We start from the raw sequence: 21,171 nt of genomic DNA on the forward strand, positions 1-21,171 counted from the left end.
ATTCAGAGTGATTTTAACTCCTTCCTTTCTCCCACCCCGAACCATCACCCTGCAATCAGAATGAATTAGGGGAGTTGCAGTTTGTGTAAAGACTTAAAAGTTTTTTCTCCTTTTCTGCCTGTACTAGGAGGAAGTAAAGGAAAGAGCAGAATGTCAACACTGAGGCCCCTGAGGGGAGAAATCTGGGAGGTCTGAGCAGATGGATCAGAAGGAAGAAAAACAAGAGGGGGATTAAGAGGGAAGGGAGGAGAGAGTGGGAGAGAGGGGTACAGAGAAGGGAGTGCAGAGAAATATGACTCAAGAAGAAAGAAGCAGGGAGAAAGAAGCTGAGAGAGAAAAGGGCCAGGCACCTAAGTTGGAGAAGGCAGGAGAATCTACAAGGCGTAAAGGAAGGGGAAGCAGGAAACCCAATTTGGGTGGTGATGAGCGGGAGCTGAGGGAAGAGAGTCCTGGTAAGTCAGCAAGATCTGACCTCCAGAACCAATCTATGTGCTAAATACTACAAGCCACACACACACACACACACACACACACACCCCTTTTCACAAATTTGTTTGGTTCAGTTAAAATATGAGTAGACCAAAGTATCAAACATGCTTCCCTCACCATTTTGTCCAAGATCAATTATGTACATAAATATAGCCCACAAATACTGATTCGTGTCTTCTTTAGAAGGTGAGAAATCGTTCTGCTACTTTGAAGAGATTTACAACCATCCCGACATTGTTGCCTATGACTATACATACTCTCTTTTAAATTCCCAACATCATTGTGATTATGTAGGCACTATGTCACTGATTCATTTCTCACCCACAATACCCCCCTGCAACCTTCCCGCAAAATTCTTTCCAGCCATTCACCCCTCTGAAACAGCCAGATGATATTCCACACTTACTCTGGTCTCACAAGATAAGTGGCTGCTGTATAGGCAGCTTGTGGGTGTCTCGGGGACCAGCTGTGAAACTGCTCTGAAATGTGGCATATCCTTGCGGTCTCTGTGGAATCAGCTGAGGAAAACAACCACTGGCTAAACCTATTCTCTCTGCTCTGGCTGAGTTGGGGCAGCTACTCACCTCAGTAACATTTGCAATTTTTCCTGAGGCTCTCACAGGGTAATCTGGCTCCTCAGTTCACACTCCCATCTGCTAAAGACCTTGGGGGCAAACTGTAAGGACCTAGGTTAGACAACATTTTACTTACTTACTTATTCTATATCTTACTCAAAAGTACTCCTTCCAAAAATGAACCAGTGAGTCAAGATATAGTCCAGAGCGCTCAATTCTCATCTACCTCTGGGTAAAATCTTTTATCACTCTTGACACCATGACTCCCTTTCCCAGAAGTTGGGGAGTAGTGTGACAGTAAACTTTGTATCTTCTCTTTGATCAGGACTGTTAGTGTTATTGTCCTATGGCCTGACCACCAGTCATCAAATTCTCTTCATCATTAACCCCAAAAGGTCTTGTAGTCCTGATGCAAGTAGGCCCATTGACAATAGTTACTCCTAAAGTAAGGTAGGAGTTGGGGTATGGGATAAGTACCTCCATCTCTAGATGCCAACTCAAACCCAAAATTATATTCCTCCTTAGAATCTCTATAAATCCTCCAGATGGACAAAAGGAGTAATAAGGAAGTGAATACTATTCTACCTAAGGTAACCCACTAACACCAAGACTTGGTTCCCAGGATGGAGTAGGCTGTGTGGGTGGCACCTTCTGCTACCTGGCACCCCAGAGATGTAGAGACAAGATAAGCTACATGTAAAAGGAGTTTCCAGCATACATCTCCACCGGCCCCCATCTCTCCCGGCCAACTCCAACCTCCAGTACCTTCTATTCACAGGACACTTTTTTTAACAAGAAAATTCCTCACCTAGCCCTCCTGTTTGAGTCCTGGTAAAGGTGCTCTGAGCATAGCACTTTCAGAGCCTGGGTGCTCCCATCCCAGCTTCCAGGCAACTAAACAAGGGAGACAAAGGATTCAGTACTGCATCTTCAGTTGCCTAGGCTGGAGTGCAATGCAATGGCTCCATCTCGGAGCCTCACTGCAACCTTTGCCTCCTGGGTTCAAGTGACTCTCCTGCCTCAGCCTCCCAAGTAGCTGGGATTACAGGCATGCACCACCATACATGGCTAATTTTTTTTGTATTTTTACTAGAGATGGGATGTCACCATGTTGGTCAGGCTAACTTTGTATTTTTAGTAGAGATGGGGTTTCTCCTGCCCTCCTTTTGTTATTCCCATTTTCCCTCACTTGATCATCCAAAGGCATTCATTTGAGTCTCTTCATCCTAAGGACCCTCTTCAAACATATCTATACTTATTTTAATAATTATTGTCTTTATACTGTCTTACATTGTCTTTAGTCATTAGTGTCAAACATTTGTGGACACAAATATTGTGACTAGCCCTCTCCCAAATTGCTTTCTTGTGTTAATCACAAGGTAAGTTTTAAACTTTGATTTTTTTCTCTTTCTGTTATTGCTGTTATGGTAACTAGGTTTTTAAGTTTAGGCAGAGGCTAAAAGAGTTTGGAGGACTCAGAAGAAGACAAGAAGATGAGAGAAAATTTGGGACTTCCTAGAAACTGGTTGACTGGTTAAATTGTTACCAAAATGTTGATAGTGATATGGACAATGAAGTCCAGACTGAGATCTCAGATGCAAATGAAGAATTTATTGGAAGCAGAAGTAAAGGTCACTTTTGCTGTGCTGTGCTTTAGCAAACAGCCTGGCTGCATTGTGCCCCTGCTCTGGGGATCTGTGGAATTTTTAACTTAAGAGTGATGATTTAGCATGTCTGGTGGAAGAAATTTCTAGGCATCAAAGCATTCAAATGTGGCCTGTCTGCTTCTACCAGCCTATGCACTATGAATGAACAAATAAATGACTGGAACTTATATTTGAAAGGGAAGCAGAGCATAAAAGTTTGGAAAATTAGCAGCCTGGCCATGTGGTAAAAAAGAAAAGTCAATGTTTCAGGGGAAAAATTCAAGCAGGTTGCAGAAATTTGCATAACTAAAAGGAAGTCACGTGTTGATGGCTAAAACGATGGGGAGAAGGCCTCGAAGGCATTTCAGAGACCTTCACCGCAGCCCCTCCCATCACAGACCTGGAGGCCTAGGAGAATGGAATGGATCCCTGGGCCAGGCACTGGGTCCTGCTGCCCTGCATAGGCTTGGGACACTGCTCCTTGAATACTGGCCACTCCAGCACCAGCTATGGCTCAAAGAGGCTCAGGTACAGCTCAGGATGCTGCTTCAAAGGGTGCAAGCCTTAAGTGTTGGCAGCTTCCATATGGTGTTAAACCTGCAGGGGTGCAGATTGTAAGAGTTGAGGCTTGGGAGCCTCTGCCTAGATTTCAGAGGATATATGAAAAAGCCTGGCTTTCCAGGCAGAAGCCAGCTGCAGGGGCAGAGCCCTCATGGGGAACCTCTACTGGGGAAGTGCAGAAGGAAAATGTGGGGTTGGAGCTCCCACATAGAGTCCCCATGGGGGCACTGTCTAGTGAAGCTGTGAGAAGAGAGCCAACCTCCAGAACCTGGAATGGTAGATTCACTGAAAGCTTGCACCATGTGTCTGGAAAAGCCACAGCACTCAATGCCAGACCTTGAAAGCAGCCATGGGGGCTGAACCATGCAAAGCCATGGGGGCAGAGCTGCCCAAGGCCTTGGGAGCCCATCCTTTTCATAGGTGTGCCCTGGATGTGGGACATGGAGTCAAAGAAGATTATTTTGGAGATTTAAGATTTAATGACTACCCTGCTGGGTTTTGGACTTGCATGGGGGGGCATGTAGCCCCTTTCTCTTGGCCAATTTCTTTCTTTTGGAATGAGAGTATTTACCTAATGCCTATACCCTTATTTTATCTTGGAAGTAACTAACTTGTTTTTGTTTTTGTTTTTGTTTTAATTTTGCAGATTCATAGGCAGAAGGGACTAGCTTTGTGTTAGATGAGACTTTAGGCTATAGACTTTTGAGTTAATGCTGAAATGAGTTAAGACTTTGGAGGACTATTGGGAAGACATGACTGTATTTTGAATGTGAGAAGGGCATGAGATTTTGGAGGGTCCAGGTGCAAAATGATATAGTTTTGATCTTTGTCCCTACCCAAATCCTACATTGAAATGTAATCTCCAGTGCTGGAGGTGGGGCCTGGTGGGAAATGATTGGATTGTGGGGACAGTTTCTCATGGTTTAACTCTATCCCTGCCAGCTTGGTGCTGTTGTTGATAGTGAGCTCTCATGAGATCTGGTTGTAAAAGTGTGTGGCACCTCCCCCTCACCTTTGCTCCTGTTCTGGTCATGTAAGACATGCCTGCTTTCCCTTTGCTGTACACTATGATTGTAAGTACTCTGAGGCCTCCCCTGCAGGCTTTGCCACGCCAGGAACTGTGAGCCAATTAAACTCTTTTTCTTTTTTTTTTTTAAATTTATTTTATTATTATTATATTTTGTTAGGGTATATGTATAACATGGTGGGTTTGTTACATATATATATTTCTTGCTATATTAGCCCTGCTGCACCCATCAATCCTGTCATTTTACATCACAGGTATAATTCCCAATGCAATCCTCCCTCCCTCCCCTATGATAGGCCCCGTGTGATGTTCCTTCCTGAGTCCAAGTGATCTCATTGTTCAGTTCCCACTCTAAGGAGTGAGAACATGCGGTGTTTGGTTTTCTGTTCTTGTGATAGTTTGCTAAGAATGATGGTTTCCAGCTGCATCCATGTCCCTACAAAGGACGCAAACTCATCCTTTTTATGGCTGCATAGCATTCCATGGGTGTATATGTGCCACATTTTCTTAATCCAGTCTGTCACTGATGGACATTTGGGTTGATTCCCAAGTCTTGCTATTAGAATAGTGCTGCAATAAACATACGTGCATGTGTCTTTATAGCAGCATATAAATTTATAATCCTTTGGGTATATCCCTGTAATGGGATGGTTGGGTTATATGGTACATCTAGTTCTAGATCCTTGAGGAATCAGCCATACTGTTTCCATAATGGTTGAACTAGCTTACAATCCCACCAACAGTGTGTAAAAGTGTTCCTATTTCTCCACATCCTCTCCAGCACCTGTTGTTTCCTTGACTTTAATGATCGCCATTCTAACTGGTGTGAGATGGCATCTCATTGTGGCTTGGATTTGCATTTCTTGATGGCCAGTGATGATGACATTTTTCATGTCTGTTGGCCAAAGGAATGTCCTCTTTGAGAAATGTCTGTTCATATCCCTTTGCCCACTTTTGATGGGGGTTGTTGCTTTTTTCTTGTAAATTTGTTGGAGTTCCTTTGTAGGTTCTGGATATTAGCCCTTTGTCAGATGAGTAGATTTCGTAAAAATTTTCTTCTCCCATTCTGTAGGCTGCCTGTTCACCTTGATGGTAGTTTCTTTGCTGTGCAGAAGCCTTTAGCTTCAATTCAGATCCCATTTGTCATGTAGCTTTGCTGCCGCTAAGCTTTTTGGTGTTTTAGGACATGAAGCTCTTTTGCCTGTGCTCTATGTCCTGAAATGGGTACTACCTAGGCCTTCCTCCCAGGATCTTTTAAGTGGCCAGGGTCCAACATCTAAGTCCTTGAATCCATCTTGGAATTAATTTTCGCATAAGGAGTAAGGAAAGGATCCAGCTCAGCTTCTACTGGATGGCCAGCCAATTTTCCCAGCACCATTTATTAAATAGGGTCCTTCCCATTTCTTGTTTTTCTTCAGGTTTGTCAAAGATCAGATGGCTGTAGATGTGGTATTATTTCTGAGGACTCTGTTCTGTCTCCATTGGTCTATGTATTCCTTGTTTTGGGTACTCAGTACCATGCTGTTTTGGTGTGGACTGTAGCCTCCGGCATAGTTTGAAGTCAGGAAGGATGCCTCCAGCTTTGTTCTTTTTGACTTAGGATTGTCTTGGAGATGCGGGCTCTTTTTTTGGTTCCATATGAACTTTAAAGCAGTTTTTTCCCAATTCTGTGAAGAAACTCATTGGTAGCTTGATGGGGATGGCATTGAATCTATAAATTACCTTTTGGCAGTATGGCCATTTTCTACGATATTGGATTCTTTTCCTTTATCCATGAGCGTGAAATGTTCTTTCCATTTGTTTGTGTCCTCTTTTATTTCACTGAGCAGTGGTTTGTAGTTCTCCTTGAAGAGGTCTGTGGCATCCCCTTTGTAAGTTGGATTCCTAGGCATCTGGATTCTCTTTGAAGCAATCAGAACTGGAAGTCTGTCTAAGGATTTGGCTCTGTGTTTGTCTGTTATTGGTGCATAAGAATGCTTTGCAGGGATTTTGTACATTAATTTTGTATCCTGAGACTTTATTAAAGTTGCTTTGTTACTTTAAGGAGATTTTTGGGCTGAGACAATGGGGTTTTCTAAATATACAATCATGTCATCTGCAAAGAGGGACAATTTGACTTCTCTTTTCCCAACTGAATACTCCCCTGATTTCTTTCTCTCTTGCCTACTGGTTCTAGCCAGAACTTCCAACACTATGTTGAATAGGAGGGTGAGAGGGCATCCCTGTCTTGTGCCAGCTCTCAAAGGGAAATTCTTCCAGTTTTGCCCATTCAGCGATATTGGCTGTGGGTTTGTCATTGCTAAATAGCTCTTTTTTATGATTTATGTACGCCCTACCAATAAATGAATTTATTGAGCGCTTTTAGCATGAAGGGCTGTTGAATTTTGTCAAAAGCCTTTTCTGTGATTCATTGGAGATAATCATGTGGTTCTTGTCTTTGGTCTCCGTTTATATGCTGGATTTATGCTTATTGATTTATGAATGTTGAACCAGCCTTGCATCCTGTGGATGAAGCTTTCTCCACTGATCATGGTGGATAAGCTTTTGATGTTGTTGAATCCGGTTTGCCAGTATTTTATTGGAGGATTTTGCATCGATGCTCATCAGGGATATTGGTCTAAAATTCTTTTTTGTTGTGTTCTGCCAGGCTTTGGTATCAGGATGATGTTGGCCTCCTATAAATGAGTTAGGAGGATTCTCTTTTCATTGATTGAAGAAGTTTCTGTGAAGGAATGTACCTAACTCCTCCTTTTATACTGGTAGAATTCAGCCAGAATCCATCTGGTCCTGACTTTTTCAGTTGGTAGGCTATTAATTATTGCCTCACTCGTTACTATTGGTCTATTCAGGATTCAACTTCTTCCTGGTTTAGTCTTGAAGAGTGTATGTCCAGGAAATTTATCCATTTCTTCTAGAAGCTCTTCCAGTTTATCAAGAGGTAAGCCATATAGTATTCTCTGAAGGTGTAGTTTGTATTTTCCTGTGGGGTCGGTGGTGATATCCCCTTTATCATTTTTAATTGCATCGATTGATTCTTTCTCTCTTTTCTTTATTAGTCTTATGGGGTGGTCTGTCAATTTTTGTTGACTTTTCTAAAACCAACTCCTGGATTCATTGATTTTTGAGGCTTTTTTGTGTCTCTATCTCCTTCCAAATTCTGCTCTGATCTTAGCTATTTCTTGCCTTCTGCTAGCTTTGGAATGTGTTTTGCTCTTGCTTCTCTAGTTCTTTTAATTATGGCGTTAGGAGGTCAATTTTTGATCTTTCCTGTTTCTCTCTTGTGGGGCATTTAGTTATAAATTTCCTCTGCACACTGCTTTAAATGTGTCCTAGAGATTCTGGTATACAGTATCTTTTGTTCTCATTATTGGTTTCCAAGAATATCTTTTATTTCTGCCTTCATTTCAAGTATGTACCCAGTAGCCATTCAGGAGCAGGCTGTTCAGTTTCCATGTAGTTGAGCGGTTTTACTGAGTTTTAGTCCTGAGTTCCTAGTTTGATTGCACTGTGGTCTCTGAGAGACAGTTTGCTAATTTCTGTTCTTAAAGCATTTGCTGAGGAGGCTTTTACTTCCAATTATATGGCTGGAATTTTGGGAGGGTGATGATGTGGTGCTGAGGCAATGTATATTTCCGCTGATTTGGGTGGAGAGTTCTATAGATGTTCATTAGGTCTGCTTATGCAGTAGATAGAGTTCAATTCTGGACATCCTTGTTAAATCTTCACCCCTGCTGATCTGTCTAATGCTGACAGTGGAGTGCTGGGAAGTCTCCCATTAGCCAAAGTCTAAGTCTCGGTAAGTCTCAAGGACTTGCTTTAAGGAATCTGGGTGCCTGCATTGGGTGCATATATATTTAGGAGAGAGTTAGCTCTTCCTGTTGAATTGGATCCCTCGACCATTATGTAATGGCCTTCTTATTCTTCTGATCTCTTTGATGGTTTTAAAAAGTCTGTTTTATCAGAGACTAGATTGCAACCTCTGCTTTTTTGTTCTCCATTTGCTTAGTAAACTCTCCATCCCTTTTATTTTGAGCTCTATGTATGTCTCTGCGTGTGAGATGGTCTCTTGAATACATGTAGACTGATGGGTCTTGACACTTTATCCAGCTCTTGCCAGTCTCGTGTCTTTCATTGGAGCATTTAGTCCATTTTATATTTAAGGCAGATTGTTATGTGTGAACTTGATCCGCCATTATGATATTAACTGGTTATTTTGCTCGTTAGTTGATGCAGTTTCTTCCTAGCCTTTGTTTGCCCTTACATTTTGGCATGTTTTTGCAATGGCTGGTACCGTTGTTCCTTTCCATGTTGGGAGTGCTTCCTTCAGGGTCTCTTGTAAGGCAGGGCCTAGTGGTGATGTCTCAAGCATTTGCTTATCTGTAGCTGATTTTATTTCTCCTTCACTCAAGTGAAACTTAGTTTGGCTGGATATGAAATTGTATTTAAAATTCTTTTCTTTAAGAATGCGTTGAACATTGCCCCTACTCTTCTGGCTGGAGAGTTTCTGCCGAGAGATCTGCTGTGAGTCTGATGGCTTTCGTAACCTGACCTTCTTCCTCTGGCTGCCCTTTAAGATTTTTCTCCTTCTTCATTTCCACCCTTGCGGACCCAGCACTATGTCTTGAGCTGCTCTTCTCGAGCATTCCTTTAGGGCGCTTCATTTCCTGGATTTTAAATGTTACCTGCCCATTTGCTATTGCCAGTTCTCCTGGATGATATCCTTCTGAAGAGTGTTTTCCAACTTGTTCCATTTTCCCCTCACTTCTTGTAACTCAACGATTTGGTGGACGGTCTTTATATTAATCCCATATACTTGCAGGCTGCCCATTTCTTTTTTCTTTCTTTTTTCTTTTTGGTTTCTCTTTCTCATTTATTTCATTCATTTGATCCTCTAATCATGATACTCTTTTTCTTCCAAAGTTGATCGAATGGTTACTGGCTTGTGTATTTGAGCCATGTATTTCGTGGTTGTTATGGTTTCTATCTTTCATTTTGTTTATGACCTTCTTGCATTAATTAGTCTATTTCACCTTCTAATTTTTTTTTTTCATGATTTTATTTCTTTGCGCTTGGGTAATTTAATTCTTTTAGCTCTAAGAAATTTGATGGATCAGTTTCTTCTCTCATCTCACAAAGCCATTTCTTCCATTCCAGCCGGATCCCCTGCTGTTGGCAGATGAGCCGCCGCCCTGTCGAGATGCCTTATTTTTGAATTTCAGCCTGCCCTGCTTTCTTTTTCCCCATCTTGTGGTTTTATCTGCCTCTGGTCTTTGATGATGGTGGATGTACTGATGGGTTTTAGGGTAGGTGTCCTTCCTGTTTTATATAGTTTTCTTCTAATAGTCAGGACTTAATGTAGGTCTGTTGGAGATTGCTTGAGGTCCACCTAGACCCTGTTTGCTTCCTGGGTATCAGCAGCAGCTGCAGAAGGATGAATATTTGAACAGCCAGTGTACCTGTCTGGATTCTTGTTTGGGAAGCTTCCTCCTCAGGTATACTCCACCTCCTGTGAGGCCGACTGCCCCTAGTGGGATGCTGTCTCTCTCAGTTGCCATTTGTAGCCTGTGGACCCACTTGAGCAGGCAGTCTGTCCTGCTCTCAGATCTCAGCCTCCTGTTGGGGACATCCACTGTTTCCCTTCTTCTACAAAGCTACAGCCCGCGCCTGCAGAGTTTTCTGCTGGGTTTCCTTTGTTGCTTTTTGGTTGCTGTTGTTGTGTAGCTGTGCCCTGGTCCCTTAGAGAGGTGGAGTCTACATGGCAGGTTTTCTGAGCTGCTGGTGAGCTCCACTCCAGCTGGGAGCTTCCTACAGCTTTGTTTACCTACTTCTAAGCCTCAGCAATGGCGTGGCTCTCCCCCAGCCCGGCTGCTGCCTTGCCGGGTAGATCACACTGTGCTAGCAATGGGGAGGCCTGGGCGTGAGACCTCCCGCCAGGTGTGGGATATGATCTCCCGGTGTGCCTGTTTGCTTAAAGCTGCACACATTGGGGTGTGGAGTTACCTGATTTCCAGGTGTTGTGTGGTCTCTAGCTCCCTGGCTAGGAAAGGATTCCTCTTGCTTCCCAGTGAGGCCATTAATATGCCTCTCGCCTCCTGCTCTTTAGCCTCCGCTGGTCGGGCTGCAGTGCAGCTGACCAGCACCGGGACAGTCCGCACTCCCAGTGAGATGAAACTCCAGTACTCAGTTGAGAAAAAATGCAGGAAATCACTGTCTTCTGTGTCGCCGGCTGGGAGTTGGAGACTGGAGCTGTTCCTATTCGGCCATCTTGCTCTGCCCAAAACCTCTTTTCTTTATTGATTACCCAGTCTCAGGCATTTATTTATAACAGTGTGAGAATGGGCTGATTCTTATGGTGGCAAAAGAAGCAGTAGGATTGGGTAGTAATCAACAGCTTTAGTATATCTCTGCAGGCTTTATAGCACATCCTCAACATTGTTCCTGGAAGATGGGGCACACTTTCACGTTGGCCTCATTGAGTTATTCTCAACATCCTCTACACTTCCTATGGGCAATACTGGTGAACAAGGCTTGGCTCCTCTGAGAATCTGTAGCACAATCCCTTGCTTCTAATAATGTGCAAGCATTCTTAGCTTTTTAAGATGGTCTGGTTCACTCCATTGTGGTTAGAGTGTTGGATCTATTATTATCTATTTTGTATATTTATATCTATACATTTACAGTGGTATGGTGATTCCTCTGCTTCACTTCTTTTCCTATGAAACTTTCTCTCACTCCCCTCATAACTACCTTTTATAAGCCATGACATCTTTGTCCCATGGTTTCTAGGAAGCTGCTGCTTCTTCAAGAGGTCAAGCATCACCCTCTGGTTAAAAGATTGTATACCTAATAGATATGTTACATAACTCACTGGGACAGAGTTTTTCAATTTCTCCCTTTTTCAAATCTGTGACACATTCAGCTAAAATTTAACTACTCACAAAAGAATCAGAGTAGTCAAAGCAATCCTGAGCAGAAAGAACAAAACTGGAACCATCTCAGTATTTGACTTCAAATTATACTACAAAGCTATAGTAACTAAAAAAGCATGGTACTGGCACAAAAACAGATACATGGACCAGTGGAACAGAAGAGAGAACTCAGAAATAAGTCCATACATCTACAGTGAACTCATTTTTGATAAAGGTGCTAAGAACATACACTGTGGAAAGGACAGTGTATTCAATAAATGGTGCTGGGAAAACTGGACACCTATATGCAGAAGAATAAACTAGACTGTTAATTCTCACCATGTACAAAAATCAAATCAAAATGAATTAAATACTTAAATCTGAGGCCTCAAACTATGAAACTACTAAAGGAAACATTGAGGAAACTCTCCAGGATATTGGGCTGGGCAAAGATTTCTTGAGTAATACCCTAAAAGCACAGCCAACTAAAGACAAAATGGAAAATGGGATCACATCAAATTAAAATAAAATAAAGCTTATGCATAGCAAAGGAAACAATCAACAAAGTGAAGAAATGATCCACAGAAAAGGAGAAAATATTTGCAAACTATCCATCTGACATGGGATTAATAACCAGAGTATATAAACAGTTCAAAAACTCAACAGCAAAACACCAAATAATCCAATGTAAAATGGCCAAAAAATCTGAATAGACATTTCTCAGAAGAAGACATACAAATGGCCCACAGTTATATGAAAAAGTGCCCAACATCATTAATAATCAGAGAAATGCAAAACTAAATCACAATGAGATATCATCTCCCCCAGTTTATATGGCTACTATCAAAAAGACAAAAAGTATGAACTGCTGAGGAGAATTTGAAGAAAGGGGAACTCTCGTACACTGTTGATGGGAATGTAAATTAATTCAGCCATTATGGAAAGTAGTATGGAGGTTCCTCAAAACACTAAAAATAGAACTACCACATGATCCAGCATTCCCACTGCTGGGTATATATTTAAAAGAAAGGAAATTGGTATATTGAATATATATCTGCACTCCCACGTTTATTGTAGTAGTAGTAGTATTTATAATAGCCAAGATATAAATATCTTAACTTAAATGTCCATCAATGGGTGAATGGATACATGAAGTGTTGTATATGTACACAATGAAATATTATTTAGCATAAAATAATGAAGTTCTGTAATTTACAACAACATGTATTGAACTGGAGGACGCTATATGAAGTGAAATAAACCAGGCACCGAAAGGTAAATATCACATATTCTCACTCATATGTGAGAGTTAAAAAAAAATGATCTCATGGAGGCAGAGAGTAAATGGCAGTTACCAGAGTCTGCGAAGGGTAGGAGGGGGTAGATAAAAAAGGGATTAGTTAATAGGTAATGGGTACAAACATATAGTTAGAAGGAATAAGATCCAGTGTTCAGTAACACAATAGCAACTATAATTAACAATAATTATTGTATACTTCAAAATAGCTAGAAGAGTAGAATTGGAATGTTCCTAACACAAAGACATGATAAATATTTCAGGTGACAGATATCCTAATTACTCTGATTTGGTCATTACACATTGCATGCTTGTATCAAAATTTCGCCTGTACCTCATAAATGTGTACAACTGCTATATACCCCCAAAAATAGTAATTTAAAAATTAAACTAAATTAACTGGAAATAAATAAAAATAAAATTCAACTACTAGCAAGGTATTTTGTGTAGGGGCAGTGGATACAATTCCATATTCTCTAAAATAGAAGGGCTAGCAGTCTTGTCTTAGCTTTGAGTTCTTTCTTTGTTATTAGAAACTAAAACTTCTATATTTTTAAAAAATAATATTACCTCAATTTTTGTGGATTCTTTTTATCTTCCCAGATAATGTAGAATTCAGAGAGATATTTTTACAACCCACACCTTCTCCTCAAGAACAGCAGCTAGATGGTTTTTGGTAGCCACACAGTCAGTGCTTAACTCTAACTGGAAGTACACTCACTTCAAGATACTAGAAAATTCCCTTAAAATTTTCTTCTCTTATTTTGGGTTGAGATTCCATATATATCATCATCTTTTATGGGCCCTGTTGGTAACCAACTGATTCAGCAACCTTAATATACCACATTTTCTGTTGCCCTAATAATATGAGCTTCTGTTTAGTACTTTGCCAAAAAAAAACAATGTTTTCAGAAATAAATATTTAAATTACATCTGTAAACACACAAATAGCATGCAATTTTACACAAAAGGTTTTTTGTTGTTGTTGTTGTTTTATTATTATACTTTAAGTTCTAGGGTACATGTGGATAACATGCAGGTTTGTTACATATGTATGCCTGTGCCATGTTGGCGTGCTGCACCCATCAACTCGTCAGCACCCATCAACTCGTTATTTACATCAGGTATAACTCCCAATGCAATCCCTCCCCCCCGCCCCCCCCCGTGATAGGTCCCGGTGTGTGCACAAAAGTTTTATAAACACATAGCAACCTGCCTTTTTGAAGTAATTAGCTTGCCATCACTAGGAATATGGGGAAAAAACACAACTGACCACTTGTAAGGGATAGTATAGTGGAGATTCCTATGTTGAGTTGGAGTCTAGTCTAGCTAATCTCTAAAGTTTTTTCCAACTCTAAGACTTCATATTTAAAAACTAACCCTCAGAGCTGAAGTCCTAAGCCCTAGGAGCCCTCCACATATGTTGTGGATATCTGGCATTTTTGGCATCCCTGGTGCATACTCTGAACTCTGGGATAGCTTTCAGACCACATGAGGACTATGTGATTGAATACACTGTCCGAGGTAGGTAGCATCTTCATATTCCTCACTACATTTGGTAAAGTCATGCACATGTTAAGAACAAAATAAATGTTTGCTGTATTTGAATTTTCAGATCCAAAGCTGTCACAGAGTACATGCTTTCTGCCATTCCTGAAATTAATGGTGGCATGATGATAACACTCTTTGCCAGGTTGTATCCACTGGCCTGGACAATTTATGTGTATGTTCTCCTCTATCAAGACTTTCCTTGGGGTGGCATGAATCTAGGGTCTTCCAAAGGAGGAATTCATGGAGGAAACCACACCATGTACTTTTATCCACTCTCTATACATATTCCTAAACCTGCTTATAGTAAAATAAGATTCAAATATATGTTAAATGTAGCATTAAGTGAGGAAAATAAAGTTATAAAATAGATATATTCAAAGTGGGAAGAAGTAGCCTGATTATTTTACTTTGTAGATAATTGCAGATTTTATTAGGCAATTGTTTGTATAATGGTCTCAATTTTAGTAGTCACAAAAGGAGTCACTTATCCCTCACTATGAATCCCCTTGGGCAAAGAGGATAGGGAAATTTTTAATTCACAGTGCCCTAGGAAAAACTCTGCCTCAAAATCGTAAAGACTTTTGGTTTAATTCCTAAAGTGTTAATTTCCTTCTAGGTAAGATCCAAGGTTACACCATGTATTAGTAAACAGTGACAACTGTCATTCTTTTAGATAGTATATGGCTTCGTGGGCAGGTAGAAAGAAAACAGAACAGATGAATGAACAGGTAAATGAGAGAATGGTTTATACTGGAAAGAATGGCAGAGTAGATAGATGATGGAGACTGGTGTTGGCATTTTTAAAAAGTCACCCTTTTCCTATGTGAATTCTGAATCACATGTGACATAACACAAGACAGTGAGCCTTTATTACTGATAAAGTCTAGGTTGAAGGACGTAATTATTGTTACTGGTCAGGAGGATTTCTTGACACTGAATCTTAGAATTAACAATTATCTCTGTCTAGTTAAAGGTGATGCTGTATGGATGCACAGGTTGCCTGTGGAGTCCTTTTCTTAGAAAAGCAAAAGAGGATGTAGATAGTATCCAATAAGAAAGAGGGGGCTGTATTAAAATCCAGTTTTTGTTCCCAAACTTATTAACCATGTCACTGTACCTCTCATGGTAGAGGAATAGTAAAGGGTGAAGAGAGGCCAAGTGCATTACACTTATGGTGATGCCTCCACAGAATAGAAAACGTTAGCAGTAATGAAGTATTTCACTTCCAAAGGGGGCTTTTAGGGAAGAAAAGAAGTTACTAAAAAGTGCCTATAAAATATTAGCCATTTTTATTTGCCGAATGAGAAACACTCATAGCAAGATCCACAGAGTACTATTACTTCAGTCTACTTATCCGAATCCAATTAGATCAGGAAAATCTTCAGAGTTATGTACTACAGTGATGAAAAAAGAAAGTTCTTGTCACATTTCAATATTCTGTATGATATAGAAATGCTCTTACCTAAGGTAATTTTAGCACATAAATGATTCCTTTTGACCATCTTGATAAGACATCTAAAGCCCAGAGTAGAAATAAGACTTCAGTATGAATGGAAAGTGACTGCCAGTAGTATTGTATTGCAAACATCTAAGAACTTGCATAATTAATAGTTGAATTTCTCTGAGACTGAGCTTTTACTGACAAACACATGGGCAGAGCAAGTTGTTCCTTGGATTTTACAACTGCCGTATCTCCTAGAGCTTGATAGCAAGTTAATATTTTTCATTTTTCTAGAAGGCAGCCATACCAACAAGGCAAAACTTAATAACCTTGTCTATCAATCATTATTTATACAAGGACTAACTCGGTATTGGGCTTAGAATTACAGAGAGTTAGTTAATTATGAGTCGATATACATCAACATTTTAAAAATGAATTCTGACTGGAAGCTATTACATTTGACATGGTTATTTTCAAATTTAAAATTAAAAACACAGTTTTAAAAACTACCATACACAATTATCATTTGCATTATTCCTCTGCAGATTTACAAAAACTGCATTCAATGTAAACATAATTTGGTTAGAGACAGAACTGATATTGATATCAGGGAGAGACTAGTTTACAGTTTGAGCGTACATATCATGTACCATGCCCCAATTTTGATCCTCTACACAATGATTAGGTCTCTTCCCTCTTAGATTAGTGCAAACTTCCAAATGCAGTGAATGGAAAAGATAACTAGGAACTTTCTTTTGAATGCTATACAAGCTACAATAGAGACAAACCATTGATGGGAGAAGCAATTAACAACATCACTGTCAGTTGAAGTTACATTCTCTCTAGATCTCTCCAATACATGTGAGAAAACCAACAGCATAAAAACAATGTAGCCAAAAATACTAGTTTTAATATTAATATTTAACATTTTAACATTTTAAAAGGTTAACTACTGTCAAATCAACAATATATACTTTCCAGAGTTTCTAGAACAGTCAAATCAAAACTGAACATAAAGGACATTTACATTAAAGCAAATATTGTTGTCCTTCCATGCAGTTAGATATGTAGTTTTATGTATGTTTTGATTTGTTGGGTCTGATAAATATATTTCCCCCACTGATGACTGAAATTTCATTCTTTCTTTGGTTTCAAAAACTCCCTCTTTGGCCTTTTACTTCCCATTAAAAGCAACCAATATTTATTGGACACTGACAGTTCCAGTGTGCAGGTTGCTAGGGTTACAAAGATGAATAAGAGCCATTCCCCACCCTCAGGTAGTAAAAATACTCTTCAGAGGAGTATCATTAAATCTCTAACACCTAAGTGAGAATTGGTTTTATCGATCCCTTCCTGCAAGAGATACTGAGGAATAAAAAGGTAGTTGGAGGATGATTGTGCTCTGGATTTGAAAACGCAGGGAAAGGAAGGATTTTGAAAGGGAAATTTGGAAAGAACTTCCGCTAGCTTGAAGGCCTGCATTCTGTCAGAGTCATTAATCCCTTTCAATTTTATGAGGAATAAATTCCAAATGCATGGAATACAACTGATTATGTAAAATCCTTAGTTGTTCCAGCAATGTAAAGTCCTATTTCTTTCCACTACTGGATGGAAGCAGGTTCCAATGGCCACACATCAATTAGCTGCAAAATTGGGGTTGGGGTATGGTGAAGAAAGGCCTTGCTTTACAGGCAGACAGGCCGAGATTTCAATCCTAACTTTACCATTTACTACCAGTGGGATCTGAACCACTTAATGGCCCTAAACCTCTGTTTTCTCATCTATAAAATGAGGATAATAATATATAATGTATACAAAGTATTAAGCACAGTGCCTAACTTATAGTAAGTATTTTATAAATATTGTGTCATTTTCCCTACACTAATAGTGTAGAACAACTATTCTAACTATGTAATCTGGGAACCTTTGCAGGTCTCTAATCCGTTCTCAGGGTGTCTGTAAAATCACAACTATTTTTGTAATAATACTAAAATATTATTTTCCTTTTTTACCCTCATCCTCTTACAAGTTTACAGTAGAGTGGTGTATCACAGTGGGCTGAATGATGTGAGAACCCAGCTGTCTTTGGTTAAGCGAGACATTTGGAAAAATGAAAACTTATGGCACTCTTCTTGCTATCATTTTTAAAAATTTAATTTTATTTTAAGTCAGGATACATGTACAGGACGTGAAGGTTTGTTACATAGGTAAACGTGTGCCATGGTGGTCTACTGCACCTGCCAGTCCACCACCTAGGCATTAAGCCCTGCATGCATTAGCTCTTTATCCTGATGCTTTTTCTCCCCCACCGCCACCCCCATGACAGGCCCCAGTGGGTGGTGTTCTCCTCCCTGTGTCTATGTGTTCTTATTGTTCAGCTCCAACTTATAAGTGAGAAGATGCCGTGTTTGGTTTTCTGTTTCTGTGTTAGCTTGCTAAGGATAATGACTTCCAGCTCCATCCATGTCCCTGCAAAGGACATGATCTCATTCTTTTTTATGGCTGAATAGTATTCCATGTTGTATATGTACCATATTTTCTTTATCCAGTCTATCACTGATGGACATTTGGGTTGATTCTATGTCTTGGTTATTGTAAATATTGCTGCAGTGAACATACATGTGTATGTATCCTTATAATAGAATTATTTATATTCCTTTGGGTATATACCCAGTAACGGGATTGCTGGGTCAAATGGCATTTCTGGTTCTAGGTCTTTGAGGAATCATCACACTGTCTTCCACAATGGTTGAACTAATTCACATTCCCAACAAAAGTGTAAAAGTGTTTCTATTTCTCCACAGCCTTGCCAGCATCTGTTGTTTCTTGACTTTTTAATAATCATTATTCTAGCTGCAGCCAGTAGGGTGCAGGCCCCACACTGCTGCACACCCCTTCATCAGCTGGGCCTGCTCCAGCACAAAGAAAAGGCCACCACAGGCACAGCACACCCCACCAATCTCCTTCCAGTCCCTACCAGGCCCAGCCAGCAACTTCCATCAAGAGCCATGGCTCCAAACGCCAGATTGGAAAGTAGATACTACGATCCCTCCAGTTAGCTTTAATTACAGACCCCAAAAGTACAGCTTGACAGCTCCCAACACTGTCACTTCCTTCATCTGACTTTATTGAACAAACTAACAGTCACCAGCACCAAAGAACTAAGTCAATTAACCTGCTTTGAATATTAGACCAGCAATCCATATGGCTTTATCTGGTATAAATCTGCCTTTGATCACTTCTGGACCATAGGAGAAAGGAATAGCAGCCATTAAAATATTGGGCCAGAGAACACTATTTTTACATAACAGTTTCTTAACCTAAAATCAGGGCCTTGGACCTTTCCTTGAGGGTTGCCTGAGATTCTTTCATGCTTTCTATTCAGGACTAAGTCCTTTATTGCAAAAGTATTAGCTCTAATATCTCCCACAAGCTAGAGGAACTTGAGAGTATATTAAGGACACATCTGACATCCAGTGTTTGGTTAGAATAGACAGTACATTGTGATAACACAAAAAGTGGATTCATCTTGTGTGATTATAGGCAGAAGGTATTTTGCAAATTTTTACGTATTGTTTATGTACTGTACAAGTAACTTATTCTTGAATAATGCAATTTTTGCTATAATGTACAAATTGCTTTATGTACATTAAAAGTTTTCAGAATCTTGAAAAAAAATCACCATTCTGACTGACAAGAGATGATATCTCATTGTGGTTTTGATTTGCGTTTCTCTAAGGATCAGTGATGTTGAGCTTTTTTTCATATGTTTATTGGCTAAATAAAAGTCTTCTTTTGAGAAGTGGCTTGTTCATATTCTTTGCTCAGTTTTTGATAAGGTTGTTTATTTTTTTCTTGTAAATTTCTTTAAGTTCCTTATAGATTCTGGATATTAGACCTTTCTCAGATGGATATATTGCAAAAACTTTCTTCCATTCTGCAGGTTGCCTGTTCACTCTGATAATAATTTCTTTTGCTGTGCAGAAGCTCCTTAGTTTAATTAGATCCCATTTGTCAATTTTTGCATTTGTTGCTTGCTTTTGATATTTTCATCATGAAATCTTTGCCCATGCCTATGTCCTGAATGGTATTGCCTAGATTTTCTTCTAGGATCTTCATAGTTTAGGGTTTTACATTTAAGTCTTTAATCTATCTTTGTTTATTTTTGTTTAAGGTGTAAAGAAGGGGTTCAGTTTCAATTTTCTGCATATGGTTAGCCAGTTTTTCCAGCACCATTTGTTAAATAGAGAATCTTTTCCCCATTGCTTGTTTTTGTCAGGTTTGTTGAAGATCAGATGTTTTTAGACGTGTGGTCTCATTTCTGTGATCTTTATTCTCCTCCATTGGTCTGTGTGTCCTTTTTTGTACCAGGACCATGCTGTTTTAGTGACTGTAGCCTTGTAGTACAGTTCGAAGTTGGGTAGCATGATGCCTCCAGCTTTGTTCTTTTTGCTTAGGATTGTCTTGGTTATACAGGCTCTTTTGGTTCCATATAAATTTTAAAGTACTTTTTCTAATTCTGTGAAGAATGTCAATGGTAGTTTAATGGAAATCACGTTGAATCTATAAATTATTTGGGGCAGTATGGCCATTTTCATGACATTGATTCTTCCTATCCGTTAGTATGGAATGTTTTTCCCATTTGTTTGTGTCCTCTCTTATTTCCTTGAGCAGTGATTTGTAGTTCTCCTTGAAGAGGTCCTTCACTTCCCTTGTTAGCTGTATTCCTAGGTATTTTATTCTCTTTGTAGAAATTGTGAAGGTGAGTTCATTCATGATTTGGCTCTCTGCTTGTCTGTTGCTGGCGTATAGAAATGCTTGTAATTATTGCACATTCATTTTGTATCCTAAGACTTTCCTAAAGTTGCTTATCAGCTTAAGAAGCTTTTGTGCTTAGAGGATGGGGTTTTCTAAATATAGGATCATGTCATCTGCAAACAGACAGTTTGCCTTTTTCTCTTCCTATTTGAATGTGCTTTATTTCTTTCTCTTGCCTGATTGCCCTGGCCAGATCTTCCAATACTATGTTCAATAAGCGTGGTGAGAGAGGGCATCCCTGTCTTGCGAAGGTTTTCCAGGGGAATGCTTCCAGCTTTTGCTCATTCAGTATGATATTGGCTGTGAGTTTGTCATAAATGGCTCTGATTATTTTAAGGTATGTTCCATCAATACCTAGTCTATTGAGAGTTTTTAACATGAGGGGATGTTCAATTTTATTGAAGGCCTTTTCTGCATCTATTGAGATGATCATGTGGTTTTTGTCATGGGTTTTGTTTACGTGATGGATTACATTTATTGATTTGCATATGTTGAACCAGTATTGCATCCTGGGGATGAAGCTGGTTTGTTCTTGTTGAATATGCTTTTTGTTGTGCCGCTGGATTTGGTTTGCCTGTATGTTACTGAGGATTTTTGCATTGATATTCATCAGAAATACCGGCTTGAAATCTTTTTGTTGTTGTTGTATCTCTGCCAGGTTTTGGTATCAGGATGATGCTGGCCTCATAAAATGAGTTAGGGAGAAGTCCCTCTTTTTCAATTGTTTCGAATAGTTTCAGAAGAAATGGTATCAATGGTACCAGCTTCTCTTTGTACCTCTGGTAGAATTAAGCTGTAAAACCGTCTGGTCCTGGGCTTTTTGGGGGTTATTTACTATTACTTCAATTTCAGAACTTA

The sequence above is a fragment of the Papio anubis genome, chromosome X (genome assembly GCF_008728515.1).
Source record: "Papio anubis isolate 15944 chromosome X, Panubis1.0, whole genome shotgun sequence".
NCBI lineage: Eukaryota > Metazoa > Chordata > Mammalia > Primates > Cercopithecidae > Papio > Papio anubis.